This window comes from Heliangelus exortis, chromosome 1, assembly GCF_036169615.1.
Source record: "Heliangelus exortis chromosome 1, bHelExo1.hap1, whole genome shotgun sequence".
Taxonomy (NCBI): Eukaryota; Metazoa; Chordata; class Aves; order Apodiformes; family Trochilidae; genus Heliangelus; species Heliangelus exortis.
This window is the reverse complement of record NC_092422.1, coordinates 12,915,468-12,940,500: the sequence shown is the minus strand read 5'-3', so window position 1 is coordinate 12,940,500 and position 25,033 is coordinate 12,915,468. Positions and strand designations below refer to the sequence as shown.

The 25,033-nt window shown below is 36.1% G+C and overlaps 1 protein-coding gene across 2 annotated transcripts in view; it reads right to left on the bottom strand.

The window, feature by feature from the left end:
* CNTN5 (contactin 5) overlaps positions 1 to 25,033 on the bottom strand; it is a 590,995-nt gene that overhangs the window by 188,108 nt on the left and 377,854 nt on the right. The window lies entirely within an intron of this gene.

Below are 25,033 nucleotides of genomic sequence, written 5' to 3'. Positions count from 1 at the left end.
AAAAGACTTTTCCATCATTTTTTTTCTTTAAAGAAAATATCTGAGCTTCTAAATCAATCTCCGAGTCAGTCTAGTTGATCTTAGAAATAAATGTTATGTATTTGAGTTCACTCCTTGGTCTCTTTCAGCTCAGTGGATATACTCAGCTGATTTCAATGAGGTTATAAATGCTTGTGTATTTTGGAATTTGAGTTTTTAACAGAACCACAGAATGCCACGGGTTGGAAGAGACCTCTGAAGATCATTGAGTCCAACCCCCCTGCCAGAGCAGGACCAAAACTAGGGTGGGTCACTCAGAAATGAATCCAGATGGGTCTTGAATACCTCCAGAGGAAACTCCACAACCTCTCTGGGAAGCCTATTCCAGGACTCTGTAAACCGTAAAGAAATTCTTCCTCATGTTGAGGTGGAACTTCCTGTGCAACATCAATTTCATACATAATTATTTTTACACATAACAATAACAAACCAGGAGATAATCATAGAAAAGATCAAGGAAAATATGCTGAATTATTTTCAGTGATGTGTCAGAAAAATTAGGAGAATGGTACAAGGTTACTACAGTGTTATCACTTTAATAATGATTGAAGAAATCTCATTTGAAGGACTGACGTTTTAACACATGGCACCTAAATACTTCAGGAAAATTGTATTCATGCTATTAATGTACTTTAATATAATTTTTTTTAATTCATTGCAACTCATTTTACGTTTCACACTTTTAGGCCATGAAATGGAATTTTTATCTGTAAAAGTGAAAGTTATTTACAAGAACAGCTACAGTGGTAGCATATATTAATTTTATCCAAGTCAATTACTACTAAATATTACATGTTTACAATTGACAATACAAGCAAGGATTTTAGGTTACAATTGACTGTGTTTAAATTCATACTATGCAAAATTTCCTGTTAGAATATTTACACTTACCGGTTCTGATAAAGTGATATTATAAATGCCTTTGGTCTGCTGAGTATTAATTAAATATAAGCAAACATAAAATGAATGATTGTATAACTAAATAACAGTGACTGGTCGTTGAGTAAATTCATGTGTGATTATACTTTAAGCTAACAGCGTAATGTTAATGCTGAGTGTCAGGGTTTAGGCCCAGCCGGTACCAACCAGGCCTCTGCTCTCTCACTCCCCACCCCCACTGTGGGACAGGGAGGAAGAAATCCACCCAAAGGCTCCTTAACTGAGACAAGGACAGGGAGGTTTTCTTTCCCTAATTACGGTTACAGGCAAAAAACAGACAGACTCAACCTGATTTAACCTACTAGGAGAAAGAGAAAACTTAGCCAGATCTTAATACCTTCCCCTATTTCTTTCTTCCCAGGCCTGAATTACTTCACCACTGCCTCTCCCTTGGCAGCACAGGGGCTGAGGAGTGGGGCTTTAGGGTCAGTTCCCCACACGGTGTTTCTGAGGTTTCTTCCTCCTCAGGGGGAGAACTCTTCAAATTCTTCCCTTGCTCCAGCATGGGCTCCCTTTCATGGGAGAGAGTCCTTCACAAACCCCTCTGCCATGATTCCCTCCCACAGGTGTAGTCCCTCAGGAGCTGCTCCAGCCTGGGCTGCCCAGAGTCACATCTGCTTCAGAAACAGTCACCTCCTCTGACACAGGGCCCTCCATGGCTGCAGATCCACATCTGCCCCTCCCCACGATCCTACTAAGGCTGCAACATCATGTCTGACCACCTGGGACTCTTCAGGGGTTACAAATCCCCATTTACCCCACCATGGTCCTTCAGGTACTGCTCCACTATGACTCTTCACAGAATCACAATAAGTTAGGGGTTGGAAGAGACCTCAAGAGATCGTTGAGTCCAACGCCCCTGCCAGAGCAGGATCACTTAGTGTTGGTCACATGGAAACTCATCCAGGTGGGTTTTGAATGCCTCCAGAAGAGACTCCACAACCTCCCTGGGCAGCCTGTGCCAATGCTCTGCCACCCTCACAGTGAAAAAGCTTTTTCTTATGTTTACACGGAACCTCCAATGTTCCAGCTTGCACCCTTTGTCCCTTGTCCTATGGTATCACTGAAAAGGGTCTGGCTTTATCCTCCTGACGCTTGCGCTTTACATGTCTGTAAATATTAATGAGGTTGCTTCTCAGTCTCCTCTACTCCAAACTCGAGACCCAGGTCCCTCAGCCTTTCCTCATAAGGGGGATGTTGCACTCCCTTAATCATCTTTGTGGCTTTGCACTGGACTCTCTCAAGCAGTTCCCTGTCCTTCAACTAAGGGTCCTTCTTTAGGGACTGCTCCATTGTGCTCTTCCATGGTTGTCAGGGGTCAGTCTGCCATCTCACCACAGGCTGCAGGGAAATCTCTCTCCATCCTTCTTTACTGACCTTGGTTTCTTCTATGGAATTGCTCTCCCACCTCCTCCTCTCCTCTGCTCTGAAAGATTTTTTTTATATTTTTGCAGTTTTGTTTCCCCTGTCTTGAGCACAATACTCACAAAGGTGCACCCAGCTTCCCCTATCTGCTTGGTCTTGGGCAGACGTGGGACCAGCATTGGAACCTGGGGAGCTTCCAGCACCTTCTCACAGGGGCCACCCCTATGGTCCCCTGCTTCCAAAACTCCACTACACTATCCCAAGACACTGAGAAAACATTTGTTAAAAAAATATTTGTATGCAAATAATTTTGAATGCAATAGAACAACATTTTAAGTTGAGATCCCTATTATTTGAGAATTTTCTTTTTATTGGAATATAAATGAGTTCTTTCTATGATTTTACCACAAAAGCAGTATTTTTGTGTGCTGAATTTTATTCTCATTTATTCTTATTTTTGGGGTTTAGTTGCCTGATAGCTACATATGAGCCTGTCATCCTAATCTTACTTTTAAGACAATGCAAATAAATAGGCATTTTAGACTCCTTATACATTTGACCTAATTTACATGCCAACTTGACGTGAATTAATTGTGTCCTTGTAGTGCAATAGTTTAACTAGGGCACTGAAACAATTAATTCAGTTGCAGCTGCCTATAGTGTAGATATCTGCCATTAAAGGAGAATTAATAAAGTACATTTAGAGGCACTTCAATATTTCCTTGGTCTTCAGATTGTTTTCTTAGTATTTTGTCTATGATGCTCTGATAAAACTGAGAAGATGGCAAAGGATTTGTCTCACACATCTGAGAAAAGTAAATGGCAAGTATAAAATTCTTGTGTTGGCTCTTCAATAGTAAAAGTTGAAGCACCATTTCTAAATTTCTTTTTTTCCAGTACAGTCCAGAATTGAACTAGATAATTTTTGAAAAGGTGCACAGGAGATTAGGATGAAACTGTATTTTCCAAATATTTTCCAAGTGAAGGCAAAATCATCCTTTAACGTCATAGAATTTCTTATTGGGGTGCTAATTGTATAAGAAAATACTGTTCCTGAAGGATAAAGATGGTAGATTTAGATTTAAAACAACATGTGATTTTACACCTGATGTGTTTCATATTGTTCTGCAGAATCAAAAATATAAAAGTTTTATGTATTACAGGATTTTACATTGACTATTAAATTAACTTTACATTATAATGAACACTTTTACTTGTTTGGTGATTAAAGTATGTATGCAGGAAAACCTTCAGCTCAGTCTGAGGGATACCTAGAAAATCTCATCTTCTACACCTTGGGAATAAATTTACTGAAGAAAAGAGGACAGCAGGAGTGACACCTCCATAATGCTGAATTATATGTAGTTTCAAAGAACTAGTAGACTAAATCTAGCATGCATAAAAGCAGCTAACAGTTTACATATATTGCTTCGGTAGAAACAAAATGCTTTCAAAAGAGATAGAAATGCTTTTTCTATGCACCTGTTTTACTGTTGACTTTAAAAAGAGTACAGGAGTCCATTTCCCTCTCAAGAAACATCTGTAATGTCAGAGAAGCAATGCCTTTGGGTAGGTATTGATTTTAAACAGACATCACAAAAGATAATTGCTATCATGTAAACCTGTTCCTCAGCCTTACCAATGCAGCTTGAGTATTCCTGCCTGGTAGACACTTTATTTTAAATGCCACCATTATTTTGGAACTTCCAAGTTATTTCATTGCTCTTACTTCTCTTAAATCAGAGATCAAAAGGAACTTAATAAAGACATATGATGGGATGTAGGTACAAAATCTATAGAAGCTTCCTAATTAAAAGTGGCAGGAGGATCGATATTTTTTTCCTTGTAACGATAGTTTCCAATGTACAAATAATGAGAGTGATGGAACAAACAGGCAAGTGCTAAACTCTCAGAAAATTCATGGTCTATAGTATTGCATTCGTGTCAGATCCATGGACGGTGTAATGGAACTTCTTTTATCTTTTGTCCTTCTACAAGGAATTATGGATGATGAAGCTAGACCTTTATTAGCAATTGGACCTCCAGATGTCCTAGTGCCACACAACCAAATGACACAAGTTACAGTTTGTAACTGTTTCTTTCCCCTTGCACCACATAAGCTTATAAATCTATGTTTCAGTTTCTCAGGGCATATGTAAAACCATTATTTTAAAACTAAAGCTGATATTTCTTGAGGATACTTTATGTCTTCTTCTAGTTAACTGTACATTTAGCCAGATTCTGCAAACATAAAGAGACAGCTTGTCAGTTGGTTACTATGTCATAAAAACAAGCTCACAGTATTGGGTGTGGGGAGGAGGGAAGCAGAGGAATGCCTTACTGTTCTTATGCTTTATTTTGACTTTGTCCCTAAACAAATACCAGCTGCTGAAATTTCTAAGCTAGCAGTAAAGGCCTCTTAGTAACAAGTTCTGAAATCTAAAGCGAGATGTTTAATGTTCTATTTTTCTTCCAAAAGGATTCAATTCACCTTAAATAATTTAAATTTATTTCTATATTTATTTAAATCAATACAAGAGGTAATTATTTTTCTTCTAGTTTTTCTGTGTTATCCAAATTGGTGTCAAGAGCTTTCTCTCAGCCTTATTTCTCAGAACATGGAAATACATGCCTTTGCTTGTCTTCCAAATAAACTGAAAATACTGCACTTCACATCCTTACCCTGCACTAAGTTTCACTTCAGTGTAAAATATAGACAGTAGGTTCTTGCTGCATAATTAAGTCAAAGTTATTTAGTTATTTAGTTAGTTATATTATATATTTATCAGTGTTTTTTTCTTTACTAGTGGGCCCGAAACTGAAATTGGTATCAATCTGCTGTCTTATGAAATAAATGATCTCATGAGTAGGAAGTATTTCCTACTATTTACTTTCCCATGTACTATTTAAGTATATGAGTCCTTAATTTTAATCTTTTAAACTTCATCCTATCCCTGCTGTCATTACTATAAAGAATCTTTAAATTAAATTCATGTTAAAATATTTGAAATAGAAGTTGTTCCTTGCCTCAATACTCATAAATTGGTGTTACTGGTGCCATGACAGAGACACTTAGAATCTCCTAGTGCTAAAAGTACCAGGCTTTACAATTTGGGTAAATGCACATTTTTTAATGTTGACAAATATGAGGAACTCAGGGAACAGCTTTGACATTCAACACACTCTGGCTACAAGTTCTATTTTTATCAGACAAATTACTGAATATAATCACTGCGTGGTCCTTGTTAGAGGCACAGATACACTATGTATCTTTGTAAGGTTAACTTTTTCCATCATTTACATCAGGAAGGAATTAATCAACATTATCTCCTCAGAAATCATGCTCTAAGTACTCCATTTATTTTGTAGTCGTGTTTTCATCTCTATCGTTTCTGGGCATTCAACTCTTTTTACTGAATTAATACCAGTAAGTTAAAAACCCCAAGTATAGCAATACCAGAATGACAGAAGCCCTCCACATGGACTGTCTTTCTAAAAGGGTTCTGACATTTCAATAGGTAATTATATAAAGTTCTTTATGTATCAGGTCTCTATGAGCTGATTCTCTCATGTAGTTTGTGTCACTGGAATAAATGGAGTTATGCAAATAGAACCCCACATGCAGATCAGTTTCCTTGTGTATTTGTTATCTAAATAAGCAAAGCCCAGAGGCACAGACAGTCATTGTGGGATATAATGTTTTCCAACAGCTTAATACTCTGCAAAGCACAATGTACAAGACAGAAAAAAAATATTTAATAAAAGTGAGTCACAAAGAAAATAAACTACATTCATTAGTCTGCTTCATCTGCAGATGAAAGAGGTCAAATTAATCCCTTACATTATTCCACTGAGTTCACAGATTATAAAAAAGGGCAAATTTAACAATTGTATACACATCTGAGAATAGAATGATACCAGATTTATCACTTTGGGACTCTACTTTTGTGTCATAATCAGTGTTACTGAAGAGCAGTAAGAGCTTATAAGGGGAGAAATATTTTCAGGGAACAATAACTCATTAAAAATACCTTCTGGGTTTCAGATCTGAGTGCTAGCCAGGCAAGTTACTGTGAAAGGACTTATCTGACCACCACTCAGAGTCAGCTACAGTTCTTGATCACATGGAAAGCTGAGCTTTTTACTGCACATAGTGTGCAGGAACAAGTAGGCCTACAAAATGCACAGGTTTTGTGCAGGGAGCTTGAAAGGGTTTTGGTGGGTGTTCTGGTTGGAGACCAGTTCTGCATTATGCCTTTGGTAAAAGTACACTGACAAGATCATAAGTAATTTTTTGAATTAACACTCTCTTACCTAAACCACTGTTTAGAATATGTAGGTACGTAAAGATATGCAAACAGCATTGTCACTACAGAGGAAAACATCTTAGAAGCTGCTGCTCTGCTTTGTAGGAATGTGTGCAGGACACCAGCTCCAGGTTTTGACTCCACTCAGAAGATGGAAATGCAAAGAGTTAACTTCGTACAGAGGCATAGCTCCTCTTTGCACATGACAGCATTTTCCATACATGCATACTTTATTCACAGGATTAATATAAAACCAGCCAGTATCTTCCATCCACTTGAGAAATATGAATTAATTATACCTGCATTTTCCCCCATCTTTGATCACTGGATGTGTGTACAATTATCAGAGGAACCTCAAGCCATTTACATCTTTTGTTATTTCATCCTCACAGAGTAAAATAATGATAACTTATGCTGAAGCCAAATCTTTTGTATTATATTCCTGTTTGGAGTACAGCAATTATAGAAAAATTTCAGTCACAGTTACTCAGCCTACTATTCACAGCAAATTCATTTGAATTCAAACTGTTGCAACTGGATCCTGACTTTGGCTGAGAAACTTTTTATTTTCTGCTCCATAAAATTACCATAATGTAATTTAAGTTGGAAGGTACCTCTTGAGAACATTACAAAACCCTCTACTAGAGCAAGAACCAGATTTTATCAGGCTGCTCTGTGGATACGTCTTGAATCTCTCCAAGGAAGATCTCTGCCAGAAAAAGAAGACTTAGCCAAACACCTTTTGAGACCAGGTAATTCAGGACTAAAATAAAGGGAAAACAAATAGATGGATAAATAGATAGATAGACAGACAGACATGTAAATTAATGATCACTTAGTTTGAATCTAAATCTTTGAATTTGTTCTATGTGCTTAGACATAGCAAGATTAGCATGATTGTCACAGAGAATAAATCAGGTATCTCATATGTAGTTGTTTGGAGAAGAGAAAATGTCAGAAAGTAAATTTCAGAGATGTGATGAATAAAAAGGTGATATGTCAAAGTCAAGAAGCTAATCAGACTACATACCCTAAGGTATACCTATAAATCAAGTTGTCATGAATGCTCCTAATGAAGGACTATTTGTGGAAGTTTTACCTTTTCTGTCTTCAGCATATGTTCAGCAGGTGAATAACTGCCATGTGGCTTGCAGTAGAAAACCAAGAGTCAAAAATACAGAATGCAATTTTTAAACACCTCTAGATATACTAAGAAGTGATAAATACAGAAACGACCATTGCAATTATCTACTATAACTTCTATGTAACATGAACTACTGGATTTATCTAAATCAGCCGCTGTTTAAAATAGATATCTCTTTCAGGAAAAAGGTAAAAAAACCACAACAAACCAAACCCAAAAAAACCCAACAATTACACTACTTTCCTAACCAAGTTCTTCGAGTGCCTATTTTTTCCTCCTGTAAAGCTGCACCTTATTTCCATCCCCATGAATTGAAGTTACTACTTCACTTACTAGATTGCAAAGGCCACTGTGATTGTGTGTATAAGTGCATCAGTATCCTTCCTTTGAAGAGATAAACAAAATTAATTCCACTATTTTAGAATAAATTATTGTTTTTTACTCTGCCCTCCCAGTCGTCTCTCATTCAGCAAAATGTTTTTTTAATGAGAGACAGGGTAGGCTGCAGAGATTACAAGGTGGGAGCAAGATCAGGAATCTTCATACCATCAGTATAGAACAGAACAGAACAGAATAGAATAGAATAGAATAGAATAGAATAGAATAGAATAGAATAGAATAGAATAGAATAGAATAGAATAGAATAGAATAGAATAACCTTGATTTTTTATTAAGAACACCAATAAAGTGGACACTGGAATAACTCAAAATAGTCATTCCCTTAGATGAGAGGTGTCATGGCTGAAGAGAGACTGCCTACCATTTGTGCTGGTCCCTGGAGCCAGCCATGGAAGAGCAACAAGAAGCACCAAAGAACACCACCACCACCACCTTCTCCCACAACCTAAAGCTAATGTGGCCAATAATAAAAGATCTCTTTTATCCTATTAGACAAAGGAGCTAAAAAATTCTAACACTGTTAAGTGAGATGGAAAATCCTACAACTAGACAAAACAGAAATTTAACTGCTGCTGAAAACTTAAAATAGTTTTGTCTTGTGATTATTATTTTTTTTCTGACTCCAAAGGAGCTCTATGTGAGTAATTGAACTCAATGGGAAGATCTGTGTTATATTCAAAGGATATCTGTGGATTTCATGCAAGGTGGCAGAAGCTTTGTGTCAGTCCAGTTCTTTAGTAATTTCTATAGTTTTTCAGTAGACTTCAGAAAATCCATTGTGATGACAGGCATAGACAAAGTAGATTGCTGTGTGGCAGAAGTAGTGGATATTTCTTATTGCTCTCAAAGGAAAAGAAAGAAGACTTGCATCCACCAACTTTTGGAACATATTAATACTAATCTTCATTAGAATTTCAGCTTTTTAATTCATCTGCCTGAAATTTGCAGGTGACAGTCTACTAAATTCAACATTTTATATCTGTTTTTAAGTCTAGATTCTAAAAGACTCAAGGATTTATTTTCTGTCAGTAAAGAAGTCTATGGTCAGTTTGTGTAGGAGAAGCCAGTCCCTAGGAAGCTCAGAGTGACTTCAAGATGCAATCACAAACAATTTCTAATGAGTTTCACTTACGAGTTTCCCTAGAAGGACAAATCAGTTAAGGTTTAAGTTCACAAAACCAAATTTGGATGCTAATGGTAGACAATGACCGTTGCAAGTCTTTGCACATTCTGTTCTTTACATCTTCCTCACATTACAAGTTCTTCTACCAAAGGATCTTGATGTCTTTCTCAGCTTTGGAACCTGCCTCTATTATCTGGTTCAGCTCATGCTTCCTAAAGCCTTGGGTGAACACGAATTGGCAGAGCAGAGACACTCAATAGTGTCAAGACATAGCAAATAAACCAGTCCTTTGTAGAGTGGTACCAAGTACAAAAGTTCAGGAATCAGAAATTGAAAATACACACATATTTGTAGATGTGCATATACAGGTATGTGTATCTGTTTCCATACATTTATATTAATCAGATAGATAAAAGTAAATCACATGATCATATTTTAACTAAACATGTATACTTAAATGTTACTTTTCTGACTAGCTGGTTAGCAGTTATTTCAACAGGGAGACTGTTCATACTAATCAGAGGTCCCAATTTGAACTTCAGACCTATGTGCATTCAGTAAACTGTTGAAGCTACTTTTTTTTTTTTTAATATCTGATAAATTATAGCATAGTTGAAAAAGTGGTGTTTGCACTAATATCTGTTACAGGCAGGATGAAAAATCTGAATACGTACTATGAGGAGCTGCAGAGATGACAAAAAAAATACACACCTGCTGTAGTTAGTAAAGAGTTGTAAATTACCAGCTGCTTTGAATCTCTTAGGGATGATTTTGTGAGATATGGAGCTCAAGATCAGGGTGTAAAATCCACTGATATAAATCCAAGGAACATTAAGTTGTGCAAATACATGCAAATGGAATGAGAGTCCATGCTCCTTACCACTAGCAGAGCTTTCTTTGTCTTGATGGTTCTGACAATAACAAAAAGCAGTTCAGGATGAAAGGAAAAATGTTTCAAAACACATTAAAAGACAGCCTGGTGCTACTTTAATGCTACCAGTACTACTATGTTTATTCAGTACTTCAGGAAAAACAAAGTATGAGTGTTGTCACTATTGGTGACATGGATGGTGGCATTGAGCGCACCCTCAGCAAGTTTGCTGATGACACCAAGCTGTGTGGTGTGGCTGACACACTGGAGGGAAGGGATGCCATCCAGAGGGACCTTCACAGGATGGAGTTGTGAGCCCATGTCAACCACATGAAGTTCAACAAGACCAAGTGCAAGGTCCTGCATCTGGGTCGAGGCAATCTCAGTATCCCAGTATCTAAAGGAGGCCTACTGTTAAGGGACTTTTTAGGATGTCAGGTAGTGATAGGACTAGGGGGAATGGTTTCAACCTAGAGGAGGTTAGAGTTAGATTAGATGCTAAGAAGAATTTATCAGGTTGCTCAGAGCGCCACCCAGCCTGGTCCTAAACACTTCCAGGGAGGGGGCATCCACAGCTTCCCTGAGCAACCTGTGCCAGTGTCTCACCACCCTGTGTTATATTAGAGAAGTAGAAACACTGACTGTAATATTACTTCCTGTAGATACTTTACATGTAGGCTATGTCTAGCAAATGCAGAAAAAATATCACTTTTATAATTAATCCAAACTTAATTTCAGGTATGATATCACATAATTTTTTCCCAGCCGGAGCATTTATTCACAGACTAATGTGCATCAGGATAACTTCTATGAAGTGAAGAAATGAGACCTTTCTAATGACAAAACAACCCATGAATGCAAATTGCCCGTAGATATAATAAAGAAGATCACATAGGAATGTGAGATGTTCGCTAATGATACTGTTTGGGAAAAAAGTCTCAAGGTGTTACCTGACTATTGGTTTTCAACTTGAATATCAAGGCCACTGGTTTCAGCTTTCTCTTTCACACAGTGATAGTCACTATCACTGAAGAGAATGAAATGTCTTTAATATACAAATTACCTGTGTATGAATCTCTGTCTATTTGTTTACTTATTCATATCTGCATGTTCCCCAAAATTTGTGTTAGCAAATGACTTAAATGAGGAAAAAACCTAATTCATTCTTACTATAGTGAAGATACTTGGAAAAGCTTTTTCAAAATGCAGTTACTAATGGAAAATGCTTTCCATGATATCCATTTTCTCCTGCCTGAATTACACAGATTTTTTTTTTTTTTTTTTTTTTTTTTTTTTATTTTATTTTATTATTTTCCAGTTTAGGATCAAAGTATTCCAGTTTAGTATCACTATTACTACTTTACTCTCATTGATTTAGAGGAATGTGCTTTCCAGCTAGTTTTTAACATTGTCTGCTGACAGATGGGATGCACCTGTCTCAAAAGGGGAACTCCCAGGAGTTAGCAGAGCTCATCAATAGAGCTCTAAACTAGGCTTGAAGGGGAAAGGGGACAAAACCAGGCTCACTGGAGATAAGCCTGGAGGTGACAAGACAAAGTTTTGGAAAGGTGTGCTTAGCAAGGTCCTTCAGTCTGCTGTCTTCCTAGGGGGGAGGAGACATAGAGCCACACAGCAGCCAAAACACAAGGTTATTGATGGGTTAGAAAACATGAAAATGCCTGTGAAAAATCAGTTGGGAATTAGGGCTTCTCCCCTCTGAAATGTGTCAGGATCAATAACCCAGCTGAAGGACATCTACACCAATCCACACAGCATGAGCAACAAACAGGAGAAGGTGGAAGACTTTGTGCAGCAAAACTGTGATGGAGTTGCCATCATGGAAACATGGTGAGATGACTCACATAGATGCAGTGCTGCAGTCAGTGGCTACAAACTCTTCAAAAGGGCAAGGAAGGAGAGACAATGGAATGTCTGTGTGTCTTAGGAAGTGTTTTGATTTCCTGGAGCTTAATGATGGTGATGATAAGGTTGGGTGTTTATGGGTAAGAACCAGTGGGAAGGCTGATAAGGCAGATATCATGGTGGGAGCTTATTGCAGACCACACAACCAGGATAAACAGACAGATTAAATATTTTATAAGCAACTGAAAGAAGTCTCACAATTACTAGCTCTTGTTTTTGTGGGGGAATTCAACTTACCAGATGTCTGGAGGAAATACAGTGCAGCAGAGAGGAGAAAGTGTTGGGGGTTCCTGGAGTGTGTGGAGGATAACTTCCTGACACAACTGGTAAAGGTACCCCACTGCACCTACTGCTTGTGAACAGAGTGGGTGTTGTCATGGTTGGATGCTCTCTTGGGCTGAGTGATCTTAAAATGATTGGTTTTGATTCTTGGCCAATATTGTGATACTCTCAGTGAGCAGAATACAAAAAACCTCACATGAGTTTGTAGGTCACAAACTGTTAATTCCCCTAAAGGTGACCCATTTTGTCAAACAAAATATCTGCCTGATTGAACTAACTCCAGTATAAATATTTCATCTCAGTAGAAGGGTAGATTTGAGAAAAAACAGAATCAGAATCCTCTGGAATCTGAAACATTTACAAAATGACTTGTCTTCCAGCATATTGCAGCACTAACCTAGATTGCATGCATTTTCATAGCAACAAAAGACATATCATTAGTCTTTGCTTAAAAGATATAAATCATAATTACAATCTGGAAACAGTATCTGCTAAAGTGGGTAAAAGCATTTTAAGCCCATTAATAGCAAAAGCATGGAGATATATGACAGATATAATTTTCAGATTTTTCAGTTGCTAAACCACAAACAGCATTTCTTGCTTTTAGAAAGCATTTGGTTTGCATTTTTACATCAGTGACTGATTCACTTGCCTTGACTGTTTTTCATCAAAGGAGATAAGAATAAACAAGTACATATATGCGATGCATTAGAATACCCATCTTATTTCAGGATACTCAATAACTTTAAAATAAAAAAAAGCAATAAAACTTGGCAGCCCTGACTAGCTGAGGTAGACTATTGAAAAGTATCTTCATTATAATACACTGTTGCAGAATGTTAGGCTCTAAATTAATAAAGTATAAAAGACAAGATTCCTTTAGAACTGGTATGGAAAGCTTAGCTATTTAAAAGTAGAAACCAGGATGTATTTTACTGATCTCCAAACACTTTTGTAGGAAGTAAAAGGACTGCAAAGCAAGCTTACTAGATAGGGTTGTGAACAATTTATTGGATGTACGAAAAACTAATGTGAGGATTCATTTTTATTTTCAAATAGAATGTCTCCAAAAAAAAAAAAAAAAAAAAAAAAAAAAAGAGATGAGCAATTTAGGCACTGGTATATGTCTATATGTATTACCTAGAAAAACACAAATACTCTCCAGACAATAATGTCTGATAGGGGTCTCTGCATCTTTCTCTGTATACCATGTAATTTCTTTACACAAACTCTATGCTACTTTAGAAAAGCTGCTTTCAAACAAATCAGCCCATAACCTGTACTGGTACATAGGGTTGTTCCTTATTAGGTGCAAGACCCTCCACTTGCTAGTGTTGAACTTCATAGGGTTTCTGTCTACCCATCTCTTCAGCCTGTCCATGTCTTGCTGAATGGCAGCACAGCCTTCTGGTGTATCAGTCTCCCCTAACAATTTTGTATCATCAGAGAGCCTGCTGAGGGTACATTCTATCCCTTCATCCAGGCCATTGGTGAATATGTTGAACAAGACTGGACCCAGTCCTGTCTCCTGGGGAACACCATTAGCTACAGGTTCAAAGTGAACTCTGCACCACTGATCCTCTAAGCTCTGCCATTCTACCTGCTCTGGTTCCACCTCATTGTCCACTCATTTAATCCACATTTCCTAAGCTTACCTATGAGGATGTTATGGGAGATGATGTCAAAAGCCTAGCTGAAGTAGAAGTCTACAACAACATCACAGAAGACTATCAGATTGATCAAGCATGACTTCTCCTTGGTGAATACATGTTGAATGCTGATTTTTTTAAACCAAGGTATACAAAACAATTTAACATCATTAAAACACCATATTTTGTTGTCTCCAAACATATTGCTTTGGAATTTTATTGCGAAAGAAATAATTTAAAAGATCACATTTTTATTAAAAAAATGCAAAGTACTTAAATTTTCTGTGAAACTAGTATCCCAGTTTCAAAACATACTTTTTTTCTTATAGGGCACAGCTCTGTATTGAGTATGGTCGGTAACTTTTGTTCAACTAGCTATGATTTTCTTACAAATATTCTGGTTCAATTTTTACATTTAATGACAGATTTTGTCTATGATTCTTCCACATTTTTAGCAGATATCAGTTCAGTGGGGTAGCAACAGTTTTAAGAGTCAATTAAAAATTGAAAGAGATCCCACTTCCTCATGTCACATTAGTATACATTATCAGACCTTATATAACCAGCAGTGAAACAGCATAGAAAAATCATAGAATAATTCTTATCCATATTTGTGGGTTTTCATAGGTATTGATGATGATAAATTTCTTATGCTCCAGTTTTGATGAAGCAATAACCTCCTGTTTGTAAACTGTAAAGGACCATAGTAGGCAATGACAGGGATCAGAAAAAACAGTAGCACAGCAACCTGGCAGTACAATTCAGAGATTTTGTCTGAAAAACCTTGAAAGTCTTAAAATCTCAAAACCTTCTATCACCAACTGAAGCACAGGTCACAGGGTGACAGAGTGGAGACCTCAGAGCAAAGAATTTGATAAATGGGAAGTATTTAAGTAGAAAGTACTTTCCAGGCAGAATACTATACAAGGAGAACCTCCTTCCCCATAGTGGGTTCTGCAGTAACAATTTAGTAATACAGTAGAGAAAATAGCAGTAGAACTTCTCTGTTGCTGCTTAAAATGTACTGTAACAGTTGGACATAAGAAACCTTGACCCATTTTGCTTATGAGAACTAGTGGAGTAGTAATTTAAGTTCCTTAGCCTGAAGACATAGATATTTTTTCTGATTAAAAAATTTGTTCTGCTAATGGAATTTTTACTCTCAAGAAATCCATCCATAGTTGAAGTCATTGAATATGGACAGGAAAGGAAACTTAGGAATCTGGAAGCAGAAATGTGAGATTGAGGAATGGCAGTCAATAACAAAATGAGCATGCAGAGACTAAAAGAGATCTAGAAAGATCTACCTATCCTTTTCTTTTCAAAGAGATGTTTTAATTAAGTAAGGAAACCACAACTAGGATCAGAGATATAATCGATAGAAGAGAGATCAGAAACCAGATGGAGGACTGAGATGTGATTAATAGAAGGGCTGAGAAAAGATTGGTAAGAGTGATTAATAGGAGAGTGATCAGTTCTTGCTCTGCTGAGCACATGGGAAAAACAGATTTCTTGAGCTCATATACAGATCTCCAAATTACTGAATATTTTATAATAATGTTTTTGATTCATGTTTTTGGTTTCCGTTTATAAAAAGGAGATACTAATAGTTTCTCCATTAGCAGGGACATAGTAACAATAAATGTATCAGTGTTCGTGATGCACTTGGATCTTATAAAGATGAGCACCATAAAAAGCTTTTGAGGAAATTAATTTTGTCTTTAGAGTAGGTTTTGAATAGTCTGAATTAATGAAGGTGGGAGGTTCTTCACTGAACAATAGAAAACAGAACACTATTTGGTAAGTGAGCAGCAATTTTTCTGTGACCTGAAAGGGTCTAGGTGGTCTAATATGAAAAAAGAAACATAAAAAAGTGATTGCATGACAAATCTATATTGTAGGACTCTTGCATACAAGGCAAAATTCGGACTCAATAGACAATGATAAATCTCTCATAGCTTGGATGTTTGACCTTGAAAGTCCAATACAATTCAGTGTAATATTTAATGTGTAGTTAGACACACTGTATCTAAGTTTCTGATTTGATGTATTATACTTTAATTAGTGTTTTGTATGGACTAGGTAAGTGGGTGGGCCTAGGATTTACATATTTATGGAATCCTGAGGGAAATTTTACATATTTTCATGCTTGATGAGATATAGGGTTGAAACCTAATTAAATGGCTTGTTTTGGGTTTTATAGTTATGGAGATAGTTCACAATATCTTTTTTTAGAGAGGATTTTTTTTTTTTTTTTTATATGTACCATGTACCTCACCTAAGGTTATTTTCAGATAATTAGTGAATTCAGATATAAGAAAATGACTCATTAATCAATGAGATTTATATACTATTTGGTTAAAATATCTTAATGTCGAAATTTTTTTTTCTAGATAGGAAGAAGTCTCCAAATTAATTTTTAAATCATAAAATCACCCTTCATGCCATAAAGATCTTAATTTTAAGCATCTGAAAGCACATTTTAGTTTCCTAAAGGGAATAAACACTATATAAAAAATAAAGTATAACCGTATAAAAGAAATAAACAGTATTATCATTTTGGGAACTAGAATAAACTTTTTATCCCCAAGGATATCACGATGAAAATATTTTCTTTGCTTTAAAAAAATTTCTCTGAAATTTCTGGTCACATTCAACACAGTATCTTACTTATTTTAAATATGAAATCACAACAAAAATCTTTCTTTTCAAATTTACCTTATGTCCCATTTACTAAAATATTTCTGTGATACAATTTTATCTTTTGTATATATGTACTATGTTCTACAAAATAAATTTCTGATACCTGACTTTTAAAACTAGTACAGAAGAAACTATGAATTTCAGAGTCCAGGCATGCCAATGGACATGTGCCCAGTCCCACTGAATGTAAGGGTATCGTGTTTGGGGACTTAGCTATTATCACCACATAGAGGTCTGGCCATGACTTCTCATTATCATCATATGGAAGTCATCAGAGTATGCTTTTGATGTGATTGTCACTAGTGAGAAATTATTCTTGGAGCTCGTTTTGATTTTATCCTCATAATAATTACAAGAAACGCTATACAAAATGACAATTATATTGTCCTCTGCATCACTCTGAATGCAAAACATTACAAATAAAATGTGTAATTATTACAGAACTGAATACGACTTCTATGGTGACAGTACTTCCCATTTTTTAGCCTTATATTCTGAACTCTGATATAAATATCAGGAAGAAAAAATGACAGATTGGTACTGGAAGTACACATTGTTCTTAAGTTATATCACTGAAGTACTAAATGTCATTAACAGAACTCATGGATGTTGTAGAAGCCTCAACTTTTATCAGTTAGTATGTTTTAGCTGTGGACTTACTTTTACCATTCTTTTCTTCTTGCTTCATCCTCAAAGTGAATGCATATCTTTCTGTTTCTGGTATCTCATGCTTCGTATGGAATCAGCTGTATAAGCTACTCTGTCCTTATGGAAAACCAAAGAAAGGCAACCATTGAATTTGGACTCATATGTAGATTAACTTTAATTCTATCCCGTCATATATCATTCTTTTCTTAGTGATTTTTAATTAAGCAAACTGAAATTCTTATCTGTGTTTCATTTTCCTCTTGTGAGTCTAACTCAGCTTGACTTCTGCTAATTGTCATTTTATTCATAGGTTTCACAACTTCCAGATGTTGTTTTCTTTGATGATCAATCTTCTTCAGTCATTGTAGGCTTTTCTTAAACTTAATCCCTCCTGAGCAGTGTTATTATCTTAGCTAGAACTCGGCTCTTTTGTAGAAGTTTTTCCTCCTGAGTTTAAAAAGTATTCTTAAAATTTATTTCACTGTTTTTATATTCACTCTCCTGGGTAGGTCAGATTAACCACCCTATCTACTTCCCTCTTCTTCCCTCCCAGCCTTGTGCTCCTCTCTCCCTTGTGCTAACACAAGTACACGTGCACTTGCATTTATGAGCAGAAGAATAACCTGTCAGACAAATTTATTTGTCCACCAGGTCAGGAGACTGATCTTGTTAAGAAAACTACGATACAGCTGTGTCAGCATCATATAGGAAGCACAGTGAGGGCAGGGTACTGCTCACCCCAACCTGCAACAATTGGAAGGCTGTACATAGAGATCTGACATAACAATTGCCAGGACTCAATCTGTGTTAGTGTTTGCAAAGGAAATTTAGAAAGTGTGTTTTTGTCTTGGCATGGAATTCTCTTCCAGCCTATGAAGATTTCTCCTATTTAGTAATCCTACTCTTAATTATTGTGATCTATACTTAAATGCCAAGACTAATGGTTCATTAACATGATAGATCAGAGTGTGAAAAATAGGTAAGTAGGCTATGGGCCAGTAAAACATCAGCCTTACAGTACTGCAGAAAAATGCACAATGCTAAAATGAGAAGTCAGTGGATGTACTATGCATCTTTAAGTGACTGCTGTAATTACCTTTCAAACTGTGTCTCCCTACATTACTGATTTCTATCAATGCTTGCATAGAACACAAAATATAGAATGCATTGTTCAAAGTATTTTTTCAAAGACTGAGCAGAAATTAAACCTCAGAATACTTTTTTAGCATCAAAACTTATGAAGCAATAAATGAACTTGACAAGATTAATGTCTCCATTTGAATGCTTTGAAAAATCATAACTTTTTTGGTGTTTGATGGATATGAGCATCAATGAGGTTGAAGATATGCTTATGTGCAGTTCAAATAGAAGGAGACAATAAATATTTCTCAGTGGAGTACATCTAGAATTGATATGCTCTTCAGAAGATAGTGACTTATTGTAATGATAATCAAATTTACACTGTATTGATGTATAGTAGCTAATTAGGGGTCTGACCTCAACTTTTCAAGCTGCTGTCATTCTAATGCTAGCATGCAAAAGAATAAATGCTACTGGATTGCTGCTTTAGAACACACTGAATTTTAGCTCTAATCTTTGTCAAAATCCTTCTCACAGGCTGAGGTAATGTTTAATTTCACCACAGAAAAGTCAAGTGAATCAAGTGAAGGAATGAGCTAGTTGCTTGTAAGGACAGACACAGAGGAACCCTCTTCTTTCAAGAGAACAAAGTCTAATGCTTTTGCCTTACAGAATATCTCTGGAACACAGTGCTGGTTAGTTCAGTCTTCCCATGTTCCTGAGTGCCAACCCTCGGAATGATTTTCATGTGCAGCTGAGTTTAGAGGCATGGATGTGAACTTTTCCATGTGATTTGTTCTCAGTGCCAGGGTATGTTCAATTTACAGTGCCCCTTTTGGAACCAATAAGATAATGGTGCAAGAGAGCAGAGAGAAGATAAAAGAGATTTTCCTCGCTCTTCTCTTGTCTTCAAGGAAAGAAAACATTTACTTTTGTAGATAAGAAAGAATTGGGTTTCCTTTGCTCTTTAAAGTGAGTAAAGGTAGTTTTATTTTAATGCTGATGTAGAAAAATAGAAATTTACTGCAATTCTTAGATTCAAAAGCAGAACTAAAGTGACAAATACACATATCCAATCTACCAGAGCTCTCAGCTGTTCTTATACTATCATAGACAAGTCAGTCTAGATAGGGTTAGAAAACCAGTTCTGAAGATATGCTGCATGCTTTGTGTGGAATGAAAGTTCCAGGACACATGATGTGCATTATTTATCCTGAATCTCTCAGTGGATATCCCTCCTGATCTCCCATAAGATTTACTTATTGGGATAATTGACTATTGGTCTGCTGGGAATTTTGAACACTGGATAAATGTTCATTCATTTTTCCATTCTAGTCATAAAGAGTGGATGGTGTATTAATCGCTTAAGTGTCATTCTTATTTATTTCTCCAGATTTGCTGCCAGACTTGGATGCAAGATTCACCTATTTAAAGCAAGGTCTAAGGCAGTCTTTCATCAAGGATTCACCACAGCTATAATGATGAATCCAGATCTATTTTTTCTGTAGAAAATCTTCTTTGAGAACTGTTGGATAAGGGAGCTGTAATGAGTTATGCTATTTTTAAGGCATGAAATTTATTATTCTAAGATATTTATTCACTTTAAGAAAGGAAGGATCAAGAAATGAATGGCAGAAATCTTAATTAAACCTATTATATGTCTGTCATGATGACACTATGGTAACAAACCCATACAGACTCTTTCAGCTCTTGCTTTAGAAATTCTTATGTTTAACAACAACAAAGAATGTAAGCATGGGCTTAATTTTAAGCACGTACATCATCCCATCAGCTTCAAAAAGATTATGCAAATATTTTAAGATTAAATATATTTTTAGACTAGGACCAAAATTCTTAGCATCTTGCACCGTAGAACTTAGTTGGATAAACTGGCAGTTGTATAAGCTGAATGTTTCTATAAACAAGGATCATTGCATAAACAAGATAACTTGGTTTTCCAAAGTTTAAACAAACAAAAATATCTAATTTGAGTCTAAGCTTCATTTTTTCCACAATATTTATATGAAAAATGCATACTTTTCTGTTTGAAATTCTGTCTGATTCTTTTAACAAAAGAAAGGGCTAGATTTGCAGAATTGCAAAGTAGATATATACAAGGGGTTTGAACATCTATGTGGGAAAGTGTTTCAAAGAGAGGATGTGGAACCCAACACCAAAATACACAGGTGCTCTGCAGTAAGGCAGGTACATTTAGTAAATTTGGAATCTCTTTATTTTTTTTCAGTTTCTCAAGTGATTCAGGTCACTGACTTGGTTTTTAGCTCATGTACAGATGCCAAAAGTCACCATCACTGAGAGAATAATATTAAAGTTTAATTTTTAAATCCTTCTTTCAGGTCATACAAATTTCTGACAGCAGAAATGAGAGGAGATTAGAGACAAAACTAAAACCACCTAATATCACATGATTAGTGTGCAAGTTACTTCATAAAACTTTTAGACTTTGTTATTAAGTTTCATATTATCTTGCACTTCTTTAAAATTACTAGGTGTTCAATAAAATTGGGTTTGTGCTTGCAGCAATGATATCTTTGGCTGCTTTACTTCACTAATGCTCTTGCCTTCAAATATAGACGTAATTTTTGAACGCAGCAAAAACTGAACCTAGAATAAGTACCCGTCCCTTTTCAATTTCCATTAACTGCAGAAAATTTATAGATATTTCTGGGATTTTAATAACTCTTCCACTGAGCTAGCCACACCAAAACCTAGAAAAAAATCATTAATGGTAAGAGGGGTTGAAAAATTTAGCAATTATTCATCTATCAGCAAAAATCTGAGTAAACATGATTTTTGTGATCAAGAATTATTATTTTCTTGACATTTTTTCAGTGTTTGCACTTTTTTTTCCTTACCTTTTATATATGGAACCCTACTGAAGATTAAAGAAATTCCTAAAAAAATACTTGTTTTTATTGAAAAACACATTTATCTTCAATTTATATTATGGCATGGGGTGCCTTTAGGTGTTTTTTTTTCCTTTTCTTTCTTCAAATAGCATAAAATAATATGACCTTGGACATGAGAGATCATAGGAAATGTAAAGGAGAGGAAAAATGATAAATTTTCCTGTGTTTCAGTATTCATAAATATTTGCTATGATAGAGCTTTTAGCAGGCCTTTAACTGCATATAACTGGATGTTCAGCTTTGCTCCATGAAATAACACAGCAGGATATTTCAAGTGTTATATCTCTAACTATGTATAAACCACACTAATTGTATCTATCTTTCAAATCCAAATACATTGTAAAAGTATTTCAAAGTCCTAATTCAATTATGCACACATATGTAAGTGATCTAGTACACAAACTTTTATATTTGTAATGCATCACCAATGCTAAACTACATGATCATAACCATAACTGGGCTTTTTACCAGGCAATTGTGGGAAAGCTAAAGCCAATATAATAGTTTTGTGATATTTTGCATAGGCACATTACAGCACATGCTTTTTCTCCAAAGGCAGTGTTAGAGGCCTTGCTTAATGGTCCCTCTTCTCTTCCTTTTGAGCTGTATGCCATTTCTTTTTTAATGAGAAGAACAGCTCTTCCAGCTGCAAAAATGCAACTAATTTCCACAGCAGTACAAACCATGCATTCAAGCAAGTCAGTCAACTTAATTTTTAAATTTTTCTGTGAAAAGTGTTAAGTTTCTAAGCTTCTGGTATTCATGGCTTTCTCTGAAGAAAGGGAAAATGAAGGTCGTTGTCTGTAGCTCTGAATCTCATAATCAGAAACGTCTTGGTTTATCCTTGGAAATATAAACAACCCTTTAAGCCATTAGAACCTGGTAAAATTACCTGGCTCAATTTACTTCTGTTACTTCAAGCTTAGGACCTGTACCAAAGTCTTTTTTTGACACTTTACTTTCACTCATACTGAAGATAGCTGGAGATAAACAAGTCTGTTGTTAACAGTAGTACTATAAAATGTTCTGTTTCAACAATACTGAAATTTTATCTTACAGTATTTAATTACAGGCGTTTAATTTTTTAAATTACCATGTTTATTTCAGAACAATGTAAGCTAATGTCTTCCTAGTCCATCTCTACCTATCTGTATTATGTATTAGGCCTCAGTGCTAATTATTGAGTGAAAAATAGTCTGAAGACCATTTACTTGTATATTACCTCATCCAAGGTTTTTTCAGGTAATTAGAATTCAGATATAAGAAAATGACTTATAAATTAATGAGATTGATACACTATTTGATTAAAATATCTCAATGTGGAAAATTTCATAACACTATAAAAGTTTTTCTAGATATGAAGAAGTTACCAAAATAAGTTTTAAATCATAAAATCACCCTTCATACCATAAAGATCTTAATTTTAAGCATGTGAAAACACATTTTAGTTTCCTAAATGAAATTAACAGTATATAAAAAAATAAATATAACAGTATAAAAGAAGTAAACAGTATTATCACTTTGGGAGCCATTGCAAATATTTTATCCCCAAGGACATCATAATGAAAGTGTTCTATTCTTTGCTTCAAAAAAAGTTATCTGAAATTTTGGTCACATTCAAAACAGTATCTTTAAAGCTAAAATCACAACAAAAATCTTTTTTTTCAAATTTATCTTAGATCTCATTGACTAAAATATTTCTGTGATATAAATTTCTGATAGGTGGCTAGGAGTTTGCAGTATGGTGACACCAATTTATACTGTGAGTTGTTTGACCCTCAGTGACTGTGCTGATAACACCAGCTGTGTGGTGTGATCAACACGTTGCAGGGAAGGTAGGCCATCCATGAGGAACCTTGACAGGTGAAAGGTGGGCCCATGCCATATTCATGAATTTCAGTAATGTCAAGTGCAAGATCCTACACCCAGGTCAGGGCACTCCCAAGCACAATTATAGATAGGGAGGAGAATGGACTGAGAACATCCCTGCAAAGAAAGATGTGGGTGTGTTGGTTGATGAGAAGCTCAACATGAAGCAGCAATGTACAGTTGCAGCCCAGAATGATGACCATATCCTGGGCTGCATTAAAATAAGTGTGGCTGCATCAAAATAAGTGGTCAAGGAAGGTGATTCTCCCCATCTACTCTGTGCTCATGAGACCCCATCTGCAGTGCTGTGCCCAGTTCTGGGGACCGCAACACAAGAAGGATATGGAGGTGTTAGAGCCGTTCCAGAGGATGGCCAAAAAGATAATTAAAGACTGGAGCACCTCTCCTATGAAGACAAGCTGAGAGGGTTGGGGTTGTTCAGCCTGGAGAAGAGAAGGCTCAGGGGAGATCTCATAGTGGCCTTCCAGCACCTGAAGGAAGCTACAGAGTATTTGGGGAGGGACTTTTCAATTTGGCATGTAGAGACAACACAATGGAGAATAATTTCAGCCTGGAAGAGGGTAGATGTAGGTCAGAAATTACGAAGAAACTCTTCACTGTGAAGATAGTGCAACACTGGCACAGGTTTCCCACAGGAGCTGTGGCTGCCCACTCCCTGGAAGTGTTCAGGGACACTGGATGGGGCTTTGAGCAACCTGTTCTAGTGGGAGCTGTCCCCACCTATTAACAGTGATTGGAACTATATGATCTATAGGGTCCCTTCCAACCCAAACCATTCTAGGATCTAGGATTCTATGACATGCTTCTATGATCCAAATATTATTTCAATGGGAATACGTCAGCCATTTATGATAAGAGATTTGAATTAGCATTAAATCAAGAATGGAAGAAAAAGTATCATGCTGCAAAGCAGTTGGACTACGAATGCGTATGAAACTTAAAATTCCTCACAAACTTCCAAATGAAGTTCAAGCACTTACGACTTTCTATCCCTTTTTTAAAGATTCACATGTATTTATAAAAGCATCGTTTGATATACATCAGCTCATTCAGATAGCATTCCTCCTGAGAAGTCTTCATTTACAATTTCCAAGTAAATATTTTAATGAACAGAAATCCCATTGAAGCCATTGTAGTAAAACGGTTTTGGTATCTTGATATCTTCAAAAGCAGGTGTGAAATACAAAAATAATACAAGTAAAAAACCTGACCAAATGCAACCTCCTGTTTCTCAGTATTTTTTTTCCAACCTTATCTACATCCATTTTATTGGGGGAGATAACATTGAGACTATAAGTTATTTCATGGGTTCTAAATGAACTGAGGATCTAGCTACTGAAAATCCTAGGCCTTCTTTGTTTGAGGTCCAGCTCTCACTTTTTCTGTTTTGCCTTTTTTTTTTTTTTCCCTCAGAGCTATGTTTAAGTCTGAGGCCCAGTAATACTGTGATAAGACCACTATTTTGATGTTCAGATTTTGAAACATACTTCCCTGAGGTGAGAAAAAAAGTATCAGCAGTGCTCCCAGCTCCGATGGATGGTACCAAGATCTTGCAAACAAATATTCTGACAGGTATCTACAGAAACAGATAAGACTAAAGCTTTAGATTTGAGAGGTCTGACTTTAACAGGGAGCCGGGGACTGAGGGGGAATCTTTACATCAACACTTGTTGGTAGACATGCAAGTTTGCAACTTGTACTTAACCCCACTGTTTTCCAATTGTTCCTATATGAAGATCTG